A 12,223-nucleotide genomic window follows, 5' to 3' on the forward strand; every position below is an offset into this window, starting at 1 on the left:
GTGCAAAGGTGTTCCTGCAGCCCCCTTTGCCTTCAGCAAACCTCTCCCAGGGGCCTGTGTCTGGCTGTCCTGGGAAGGGACATTTCTTTGTGTCCGTGGTGGGCTGCTCCTGCACAAAGTGATCAGTCCCTGTGTGCTGGAGGATTAAATGAGTCTGTGAGGGAGAACATGGTCCTGAGCTGATCCCTGACACCCTGCACTGATCCCTGACACCCTGAATGGATCCCTGACACCCTGAACTGCTTCCTGACACCCTGAACTGATCTCTTGACACCTTGAACTGATCCTGACACCCTTCACTGATCCTGCACAGATCCCTGACACCCTGGAAGGATCCCTGACAGCCTGAACTGATCCTGAACTGATCCCTGACACCCTGCATGGATCCCTGACACCCTGCATGGATCCCTGACACCGTGCATGGATCCCTGACATCCTGAACTGATCCTGCACAGATCTCTGACACCCTGCACTGATCCCTGACACCCTGGAAGGATCCCTGACACCCTGCACTGATCCTGCACTGATCCCTGACACCCTGCATGGGTCCCTGGTACCTTGAAATGATCCCTGACCTCCTTCATGGATCCCTGACACCCTGCACTGATCCCTGACACCCTGCACTGATCCGGGGCTTGGTGCCTTGATGTCTGTCCAGAAGAGTGATGGGTGCATGCAGGAACACCAGGGCTCCGCAGGGCTCTCCCTCCAGATGGGGCTGGGGGGGGAAGGCAAGAGACACACCCGGCTGTGTCACTGTCACCCTGCAGCCAGCACCAGCATGCCGGGAGGGTCCGGAGCTCTTCGTGGACCAGCGTCTCCGGTCACCTCACACGGAGGAGAAGGGGTTAATGGCTCCCATCGATGCCGCAGCGCTGAAGTTCATTACTTTTGCTAATTGCTTTGGAGTCAGTGGTTCGGCAGCTCGCGGAAAACGCGTCTCCTGCAATGGATTCTTCGGGCGCTGTGAGCGGTTCGTGCCGGGCGCCGGGGAAGGGGCTGCACCCTGCGCTCCCTGGGGGCTCGGACACCAGCCCCTGCCACCGAAAAGGCTGTCCCCGTGTCGTATGGCATTTACATCGCTGTGCCTGGGGCTCGGACATCATGCCCTGCCACCATCCCCTGCCACTACACAGGCTGTCCCCGTGTCGCATGGCATTCACACCCCTGTGCCTGCCCGGGGCCGCAGGGCCCGGGGCGGGTCCGGAGCTGCCGAGTGACCGCAGCCCGGGGCCACCACAAGGGCTGAAGTGGCTCGGGGGGCAGGGACACGGCAGGGCGAAGGTTTCCACTCCTGTGACCTCCAGAGCACGAGGATGGGTGCGGCGGGACGAGCTAAACACACCCTGCCGCCGGAGAAGCTTCGCTTTCGCAGGTAACGGATGCGGCCATAAGCACTTTACAGCCATATGGCGATTATGTTTAATAAAGGACATTTTCTGTAATTAAAGAGTTTTATTAAGGCATTATTAGCCCTTTAAGTTGAAAAATAGCTGAAGAGAGGTGTAATAGAGGTGCTAGCATCTGTATTGGGTGAGCAGACGGAGGGGGAGCTCCACCCTTGTGGCGAGAGCCGCGGGCTCGGCTGGCGCTGGTGACATGTGGCACCTCGTGCGTGTCACTGCCGGGCAGCCCCGGGCACGGGCGGGTGCTGCTCGCTGCCAGCACCGGGGCTCAGGACCATGCCGGTCCCCCCTGACGTGCGAGGGGCTGTGGGACCGGGGACACCGGGACCCCGGCACACCCCGCCGGCAGCCCCCGCTTCCCTCCCCGTGCGGACTGGGATAATCCAGCGTGGCCTCCTCTCGGGCACCGCTGTCCCCAGCCCGGGCACATCAGCCTGGGCAGCCTGTTAGGAGGGCCCTGGGCTGCTGCCTCCCCTGTAAATCAGGATTAATGGGACGGCGGAGGGAGCTCCGAGCCCAGCCCAGCTCTGCTGGCAGCCCGTGCCAGCCTGGCAGCGGGTGCTGCCTCCGTGTCCCCGGGCAGTGGCGGTGCCAGCACCGTGCCAGCACCCTGCCCTCGCCCTGCACGGCCCTGGGCGCTCTGCTGAGGGGTCACAGCCCGTGCCACCACAGCCCTGGCAGTGCCACATGGCTGGGGATGCCTGGCACACACCACAGCAGGGTGACCCGAGGGTGGGATCCTGCATCAGCCAGGTTCTGGTAGCCACAGGGCCAGGTTGGAGCATCCTCTTTGGAAAAGGGCTTTGGCTTTGGCAAATACCGTGGCAGAGACGTGGCTGGGCAGCAAAGGTGTCCCTCCAGCTGCCCCTGCCCCCTCCCTCTGGCACTCATCATCCTCTCAGCCTGAGGCTGCCCCGGGAACGGGCTGGGGTGGGGAGGAAGCGCTGGGGAGAGCTGCCCGTGCCCCGCTGTGCCCTCGCCCTGCAGGTGGCTGAGGCTGGAGGATCCTGCAGCGCCAGCAGCACACCTGGGGCAGCCCTGCAGCCCTGAGCAGGGGCAGGCTTTGCGTCAGACCCCCCAGTTCTGCAAAAAGGGAGCTGTGGGCACTGCCAGGGGCTCGGGCCAGCGCTGACCAGAGGGGAGGGAGCCATGACATTGCCAGGAAGGTTTTTTTCCTCCACCTGAATTTGTGCGGCCTGTCCTCTAATCATTTGTACGTTATCCATCATCCCCTGCCTCCTGTCCCTGCTGTCGCACAGCTCCAGGCAATCCATCTTACAGTTAAAAAATTGTCTCTCTTACACAGGGGCTTTCAAACAAGACAAATAGAAAGAATAAGATCTGGTATTGAGATGCTGTGTACAGGGTGAGATACATAAAGCGGCGGGTAAGAGATCCCATCTGATTGTCGGGAGCAGATCTACGGCACTGTCAGCGTGCCATGTTCCCTCCGTGGGGACACGCAGGGCTCAGACTCCTCTCTGGCACAGTCCTGGCAGGGTTTGGACCCAGCTGGATGGCACCATCTCCTCTCTGGCACAGTCCTGGCAGGGTTTGGACCCAGCTGGATGGCACCATCTCCTCTCTGGCACAGTCCTGGCAGGGTTTGGACCCAGCTGGATGGCACCATCTCCTCTCAGGCACAGTCCTGGCAGGGTTTGGACCCAGCTGGATGGCACCATCTCCTCTCTGGCACAGTCCTGGCAGGGTTAGACCCAGCTGGATGGCACCATCTCCTCTCTGGCACTGTCCTGGCAGGGTTAGACCCAGCTGGATGGCACCATCTCCTCTCTGGCACAATCCCAGGGATCCAGGCAGGGTTTGGACCCAGCTGGATGGCACCATCTCCTCTCTGGCACTGTCCTGGGGATCCCAGCCACCCCACCAGCCCTGGCACAGGTGTCACACAGCCACTCAGCCATCCTCAGGGGTTTCCCAGTGTCTGAGGGTTTCAGTCTGGCTGGCTGGCACAGAGCCTGGCACGGAGTCCTCCTCTCTGACCTTCCAGGCCTTTGAGGCTGAGCCCATTGCTGCTGTTGCTGTGACACCCCTCAGGGATGTGGCGCTGAGGTGTGGCTGGGCAGGAGAAGCAGCAGGGTAGGGCCCGGAGCTCTGCCAGAGCCAGGTGGGGACTGGGGCACAGGGAACAGCACAGACCTGGCTGCTGGGGTAGAACCAAGCTGTTCTTGCTACCTGCCCTGTGCTAAACTCCTCCTGAAGAGGCTGAGTGCTGCCTTGAGAAATCCATTGTGACTCCTGACCCCTCCTCCCTGGGCACGACACTCCTGGCTGGCCAATGCCACGGGCAGTGGTGCCCTTGGTGCTGTGTGTGCCAGGCTGACGGGCATCTGTGCCACGTGTGATTCCATCCATTATCCCGTTATTAAAATGCTGATGAGCCCATGATCACCCCAGGGAAGGAAAAGGGGGAGAGGATGCCTGTCAAGCACCCCCAAAGTGCCCCAAAGGTTTTGTGCTCAAACACTCCTGCTTCAGGCAGGGTGGATAAATCCCTGCTCAGAGCCTCCCTGTGCCCGTGCACGCTCAGCATGCTGAAGGATGAGGATGGAACACCCAACCTTCCCCTCCCAGGCTGGTTCAGGGGGTGTGGGTGCCCAGGGAGCCGTGCCAGTGCCGGTCCTGGGCTGTGCCAGTGCCAGGGGAGCGGTGACGCTGTGGCTCCATGGCCATGCACAACTCTCTTCCTCCTCGCTCCCTAATGAGACAAAATAAATTTACGTGGTGCTGCATCCCCCCCTCCCTCCCCTCGCTGAGGCAAAGGCATCTGATGGTGGTTGAGACAACCCTGGCTCTCGCCTGAGCCGCCACGCTCCGAGCTGCCTGCATTTTTATGAGCTGACTTGTTATATGGGGTGGAAGTATGCAAAATATGTCAAGCCCAAGCGGAGATTTGAATCAAAATGACTCTAATTACTTGTAATAATTTTTTTGCATTCCAACATAAAACAATGTTAAAAAAAAAAAATCCATTACAATAGTTAAAAGACAAATCATTTAGTGAGTCCCTCACTTTATCGCTTTATTAGACAATTTCCTTTGCCACATTTGGAACATGTGGCTGGGTGATTGCCCAGGGCTATTCCAGTGCAGGCAGCACCGACAGAGAGTTCATCCTGTCATTAGTCAAACACCGTCACTGCAGGACCAACGGCCTTGTCAAATTACACACCATCTCCAGGCGTCAGCGTGGCACCAAATTGGGAGGAAAATTGGGTTCTCTCCCTTCTCTCCTTCCTTTCTTCATCTCTAAAAGAAGCCAGTTTGATTCTTCCTTTGGGTGAGCCCCAGCGTGGGACGTGTGAGCAGGGATGGACCCAATTTACTGTCACTGGAGAGATCCCTGGGGATTCTGTGCAGCTGGGAGCCGACGTGGGCGAGAGGAAGAAATTCTCCACTAAGAAGAAGAAATTCCTCACCTTGCACTAGATCAATTTACTCCAAGCCCCGTCCAGCCTGGCCTAGAGCACTTCCAGGGATGGGGCAGCCACAGCTTCTCTGGGCACCCTGTGCCCTCACTGCCCTCTGAACTTGTCCCCAACGCCAAATCTAAATCTCTCCTCTTTTAGTTTAAAACCATTCCCTCTTTTCCTATCCCTGCCTGCCCATGCCAGCTCTTCTAGAAGCTCCTTTAAGCACTGGAATGCCTGGAAAACCACAGGGACTCTGTGCCAGAGCCGGGGCAGGACCCACGCCCCCCTCCCCGCCCACCCCCAGCCCAGCAGCACCTTTTGGGGTCCGGCACCCGCCCTGTGCCCCGGGGGCTGCTCGGGGGATGCGACCCCGATGTGGCGGAGCCGCCGGATCGCTGCGAAGAGAAAGAGGCACTTGTTTAGCATATTACCATGAAAATCAGTCAACTCGCACATTAACGATTGTCAGGGAAGCCGGGAGAGGGAAAGGAGGGAAATAACTGCGGATTAAACCAGCAAGGATCCCCCAGGCAGCAGCGGGAGGGGGCGGGGGGCGATGCCCTCCAGCCCAGCACACCCTGAGCATCGCCTGCTGCTGTTCCTCCCCTCGTCCACCCCCGGCTGCTGTGCCCAAATATCCCCTGGTGTCCCCATCCCTCTGCAGGGCAGGGGGTCCTCTAGCTGGATGTCAGCCTGCTTTTAAGGGGTTTTTTTCTGGAATTTGCAGCCCCTCCAGGCTATTCCTGCTGCTGCCCCGCTGCCAAGAGGCAGGTCCTGCTCTCCTGCACAGCCCCAAGGTGCTCAAACCACCTCTGGGTACGGGTCCTGCTGCTGACCGGGGCCTCATTTCTGCAGGTGTCAGGCTCCAGGACATCAGGGTGTGCTGGGCTGGAGGGCATCACCTGCTGCTGTTCCTCCCCGCGTCCTCCCCGTGGCTGCTGTGCCCAAATATCCCCGGGTGTCCCCATCCCTCTGCAGGGCAGGGGGTCCTCTCGTTGGATGTGAGCCTGCTTTTAAGGTTTTTTCTGGAATTTGCAGCCCCTCCAGGTTTTTCCTGCCAAGAGGCAGGTCCTGCTCTCCTGCACAGCCCCAGGGTGCCCAAACCAGCTCTGGGTACGGGTCCTGCTGCTGACCGGGGCCTCATTTCCGCAGGTGTCAGGCTCCAGGAGATCGGGTTTGATGGAACTCAGGCTCTGGAGCCTCTGGAGCTGATGTGGCGCTGGACGGTGCGGGCAGGACGGTGGGGACAGGGCTGTCCCGCGGTGACCGTGGGCTCCGGAGCGTGTCAGCGCCGCCACCCCGGCCGCGGCTCGGGGCGGATGGAGCAAGCCGCTCATTGCCTGTGACATAATTTAGATGAATGGGGTGGGTAATCCATCAGGCAGAGCCCCGCGCAGCCGGGGGGGGGGATCCCATTACCTTACACGTGTTAACAGCCCAACTCCTTTGTACAAACAACAAAGTGGCGCTCCTGAAAAGCGCCGCTTTCCCCTCATTGTCTGCGGCGGGAGCGCCGGCTCGGCCGTGATGGATGGCGGCGCTGGCGGGGCGGGACGCGGCCGTGCCGCGGGGGAAGAGGGACACCGTGTGGGGACACACCGCGACACCTGGGCAGGGCAGAGCACCGCCGTGCACGGCTGCAACCCCGAGAGACGGATGGAGCCGGGTGAGGGTTGCTGGAATAGCGGAAGAACGGGATGCGGCTGGAGAGAAGCGGGGACGGCGCACTCCGGACCAACAGCCTTGTTCTGGCTCCTGGAGATCAGCACAGGAGAAGGAATTGGGTGGAAAAGCAGCATGGAGTGTAGGGGGAAGACCTTTCTGCTCTCTACAACTCCCTGGAAAGGTGTTGGAGGCATGGGGGGGTCGGGCTCTTCCAAGCAACAAACGACAGGAGAAGAGGAAACAGCCTCGGGAAGAATTTCTTCATGGAAAAGGTGGCCAGGCATTGGAGGGGGTGGTGGTGCCCCCATCCCTGGAGGTGTTCAGAAAACCTGTTGGATGTGGTCGCCTTGTTGAGTGGTGAGACTGGGCTGATGGTTGGATTTGATGACCTTAATGACCTTTCCCGGGCACCCCAACTCACTGCCAAGATCTGTCTCGGTTTGGAAAGCCGGGTGTCTGCTAAGGAAGGCAGGAGCCTCCCCCAAAAAGGAGAATGTGAACCCTCCCCAGACTCAAATTGCTATAAATTTTAAATTAAGGGGCTCTCGGGCAAAAAATGTGGGAGCAGGAAATAACAGTTCTTTGATAGGGAAGAAAATAAAAGGATAAAATAAACAATGCAGTAAACTGAACACTGACAGAGTCAGAACACAGCCTGACACCCTGTGGGTCGGGCTGCTGGGAGCAGTCCCATTGGAATTGTGGCTGCAGTCCCCCTGGAGTGTCAAGGGTGGTTCTGCTGGGGCAGGGATCCTGTAGAAAAAAAGGTGTAGTTTTCCTCTGAAGATCCAGTGGAGGAAAGAGGCAGTTGCTGTTCCTCTGGGGAATCCCAGAGTGGCACCCCTGGGCACCTCTGCTCCTGGAAACGCCCTCAGACATCCCAGCTCCAACATCTCCAGGAGCTCAGGCCTCCCTGGGGTCCTGGGGCAATGTGACCCCTGTGCCAACAAGGATGTGCCAAGCCTTCATCCTGTGAAAGGTCATCTCCATCAGGAGAGCCCTTAAAACCAGCCTAAAAAGCCATTTCTTGCTCCTCAACTCCCCACCAGGAGCATTATCCCTTAATTGCTGCATTTATCCAGACTTATTCTGTATATCTCCCAATAATGAGTATTTTAGAGATGTAATTATTGCTGTCATAAATGTAATAGTGACAAAACAAGAATTGAAATAGTGGCAATGAGAATAATTCACCGTTGCAATTAATACTGCCCCGCTTAGTTAATATGTCACCGCTTCCAATAAATGCTGTCATTATCCCATTACTAATTCCCTGGTATAATAATTATTGAGGTCATAATTAAGTGTCTGCAGTCATTGTGGGGTTGGGATGGGTAGGAGGACACACGGAATTCACAGGATCTTTGCTTTCCTGGGATGCCCAGGGGGCAGCTGGGCATTCCAGGAAAACATCAAGCACGGGATAGCACGGCAAGAGTCTGGGAATTGCTGGGTCAGGCTGGATTAATTCTCAGCTTGACTGGGTGCTCCCAATGGCTCTTTAAAGCACCTGGTGCTGCCAACATCATCAATTCTTTTTTTTTTTTTACTTTTTTTGGTTGCTCCCAATGGATCTTTAAAGCAGTTGGTGCTGCCATAGGTTCTTCCATTTTTAAACTTTTTTTTGGTCTGGAAACATCGGTATGATCCCTGTTGCTGCTCCATCCCCTTTCCCACTCTTTCCTCTCATCCCCCAGCCAAGTGCATTTCCTACCCAATGCAGGTACTTCACGTTAACTCAACTTTTACCGGAGTTCAACTCAATTTTCCTCAGATTAAATAAAATTTCCAAGCGTCACTCAGCAGCGAACGATCAGTGGGAAGGGGGTGGATTTTTCTAACCCTATCTCTGGTCCAATTACAATTTTTAATCTATATGTAGATAATGGTGAAGAAAACCCCTGTAGAAATGTCAGGAGTGAGGAGGTTATTAGCTGAGTTTTAATTACTGTCTATCACTCAGAGAAAACCACGGCGCCCTGAGAAGCTGGGTGACAGCCCTGGCTGTAGGAATGCAGGTGGGTTTCAAAGGCAGGTGGGTTTCAGCAGAGGTTTTTGGGGGGGTTTTGTCCTTCCAGGTGAGCAGCACCAATGCCAGCAGGGTTTTTTTAGGTTTTTTTCACCTCCCCACCCCTGGAGCATGCACTGGTCCCACACACAGGCTGGGAAATCCTGGAATGGCCTGGGTTGGAAGGGCTTTAAAGCTCATCCAGTGCCATCCCTGCCATGAGCAGGGAACATTCCACTGTCCCAGGGTGCTCCAAGCTCCATCCAACCTGGCCTTGGACACTGGGATGCAGGGGCAGCCCCAGCTGCTCTGAGCACCCTGTGCCAGGGCCTCCCCTTGCTCACAGGGAAGAATTTTTTCCTGATATCTGGAGTTGGAAGGGACCCACAAGGATCATCAATCCAGCTGCTGGCCCTGCTCAGGACGCTCTCACTAGCAGCACAAACAGAGCAGAACTGACAAAGAGCACCAGACACAGCACCAGAGGGGAAAACCCCACCAGAGCCCAAATGCCTTCCAGGTTTTATTCATAAAATTAAGGGTTAATTCAGCTCTGGGGATGCAGCTGGCTGGGGCAGGTGCCCAGACCTGGCACCATGACTGCCCACCCCCTGTACCCCATCCCTGTCACCGTGAGTCCCCACCCCCTGTCCCCATCCCTGGGCATCCCCTCGGAGCACAGGGTGAGTGTGGCCACCCCTGCAGCTCCAGATCCTGCTCCTCTCTCTCCCAGGAGCTCTGGTGTAAATAAGCAAGGGCTCTGCCACCAGCTCTGCTCGTGTGCCTCCTGCTGGGAGCAATCTCTGTGTTAGAGCCAGCCCCAATGGCAGCAGAGAGGATTCCACCTGCAATGAGCTGTTTACTGGCTGGTGGATACAGCCCTGTCAGGAAGGGTGATCCCCACAGTCCCTGCCTGGGGGCAGGAGCTGGAGCATCCCCTGATGTCCCTCAGCAGCCCTGGCAGCCTGGCCCCAGGCAGGAAGAGAGGATTCAAGATCCCTGGCAACCCAAAGCAGCCTGGGATTCCACAGCTCTGTGGTTTGTGAAAAGCACCCCAGGGCCCAGCACCCACTGGCACCTCGGGCAGGCAGCACAGGTGGCTCAGCTGGTGCTCAGGAAATCAAGAGCCCTCCAGGAATTCCCCAGCCACAGCCTTCAAGGCATTAAGTCCCATTTTTCTCCAAACCAGCGTGCACGCTGCCCTCCGAGCCCCACGGGACAGCAAGTGCCCAGAGGGGTCAGGAACCTGCTGCCACCTGGCCACCTGCCATTGTCATGGAAATCCTGATGCCCTTCTGTGCTTCCTGAAATTAAAATGTGCCTCTGCTATAAGTTGTTATCAAAAATAGAAGCATTTTATCTATCTTTAGTGCAGAACACAGATTGCATGGAGACATTCAATTTGGAGTCAATTTAAATTTCAATTGTCTGTGAAATCTAAATCAATAGGCTATAGTTCAATGGTGCTTTAATAAAACAGGACATAACGGAGGAATCATTAGGGATTACATATGATAAGAGATGGAAAACAGAGTCTGTGTAATGGTGGAGGAGCCATTAGAGAATTACCTCAAGCATTTGCAAGTAAACCAACAGCCTCCTTCTCCTCCTGAGACTAACGAGAAGACTTAATTGTGCTGCAGCAGCTAAAAATACATCTCTGTCAGCCCTGGGATTGGTGGGTGGGTTACAGAGCAGTGCAAACGCCAGGATGTTCCAAGGCTCCTTGGTATGGGTCAGACCCCTCCAGCCACTTCCTGTCCCCACTGACCCCCTTGTCCCCCTGCCCGCCCAGGCTGTGTCAGAGCTGTGGCTCCCCTCCACATCCCCCAGGGTGTCATCGCTGTCCCCATTAACAGGGAGGTAACGAGGGTCTGGGTAGCTCTGGACGCCTGAGCAGGAGCTCCAGTGATGTGTTTCCCCCTGATTGATGTGGATGGTCCATCACAGAGCAGCTCCCAGGCAGCTATATTTAACTTTTATTTGCATTTAATAATAATTCCCTTTTGCTTAGCTGATGGTGAATTTTCCCGACCAGACTGAAGAGGAGATTGGATTTCACCAGCACCATCTTCCTGGATGAGGGAATCACCTGCACAGAAATGACACTCAGAGGTGTGCAAGGACTGAACCATCACACAACATCCATCCCTCCATCCCCATCCCTCAATCCCCATCCCTGCAATTCCATCCCTCAATCCCCATCCCTGCAATCCCTATCCCTCAATCCCCATCCTTCAATCCCCATCCCTCCATCCCTCAATCCCCATCCCTGCAATCCCCACCTCTGCAATCCCCATCCCTCAATCCCCATCTCTCAATCCCCATCCCTCCATCCCTGCAATTCCATCCCTCAATCCCCATCCCTCCATCCCTGCAATTCCATCCCTCAATCCCCATCCCTGCAATCCCCATCCCTGCAATCCCCATCCCTCAATCCCCATCCCTGCAATCCCCATCCCTGCAATTCCATCCCTCCATCCCCATCCCTCAATCCCCATCCCTGCAATCCCCATCCCTGCAATTCCATCCCTGCAGTTCCATCCCTCAATCCCCATCCCTCAATCCCCATCCCTGCAATCCCCATCCCTCAATCCCCATCCCCATGCCTGGAATCTCCATCCCTCAATCCCCATCCCTGGAATCTCCATCCCTCCCAGACAAAGTGGAGCAGCTCTACATTGCCAGGAAGGCTCCAAGCTCCAGGGTCAGAGCTCTCTGCAGGGCAGGGCAGGGCCAGATTTCCCTGTTTTACCCCATCATGATCAGGAAAACCCCTCAATCCAAGAGGAACAGTTCCAATAACAAACCCCGCAAAGTTAAAGGCTGTTAGAAAAGTGTTTTTACAACCTTTGGTTAACCTGCAGTAACAGCTGGTGGAGTGTGGATAAATAAAACTATTCTGTAGAGGAGACAGGAAAAATTGGTCTGATTTTAAAGGACACTGCCTGGCTCCTGCAGAGCCGTGGCATCCCAGGAAATATTGCGTGGTGGCGGCTGCACGTCGTGTTTAATACTCAGGGATGCAGCCATGAGAGCAATACATCTGCTGGCTCCTGACAGCTGCAAAGCTGGGCTGGGTTTTAACAGCAGCTTTCCTCTTGGAAGGAAAATTCTGGGAGGGATGCAGATGGAAAAAAAAAAAAAAAAAACCCTTTGGAATAGGCAGGATGTGTGCTGGTGGGAAGGGATGAAGGGGTTTGGGGGCACAGAGAGGGCTTAGGGGAGCTGCCACACTCTGCCCTTCCAGCCATCCCATCCTTCCCCCGTCCTCTGGCACTGCCACCCACAACAGCCTCAGGAAAAGCATTCCCTGGTAAAAACGATGTAAAATGCAAATAATCCCCGTCACCCCTTTTGTAAGGAAAGCTCCTGGCCCGGCTTGGAGCTAGAGGAATTCTTTTCTCCCCCTGAAAATCCAAGTGTCTTGGAGGCAGAGGAATTCTTTTCTCCACCTGAAAATCCAAGTGTCTTGGAGGCAGAGGAATTCTTTTCTCCACCTGAAAATCCAAGTGTCTCGCTGCTCAGCACTTCCAGCCTGCTGGGGAGGACCCAGGAGCCCACTAAAGAGGAGGCTTTAAGCCTCAGCATTAAGAATTCCAAGAGATCCGCTGGGCAGCGTGGAAATGCAAGAAATACTACAATGCCAGTGCTAAAACCTAATGAGAAATGGAACAAGCTGAGACAGAAGCTTAACAAGAAATACTGGACAA

Source organism: Motacilla alba, chromosome 15 (assembly GCF_015832195.1).
Source record: "Motacilla alba alba isolate MOTALB_02 chromosome 15, Motacilla_alba_V1.0_pri, whole genome shotgun sequence".
Taxonomy (NCBI): domain Eukaryota; kingdom Metazoa; phylum Chordata; class Aves; order Passeriformes; family Motacillidae; genus Motacilla; species Motacilla alba.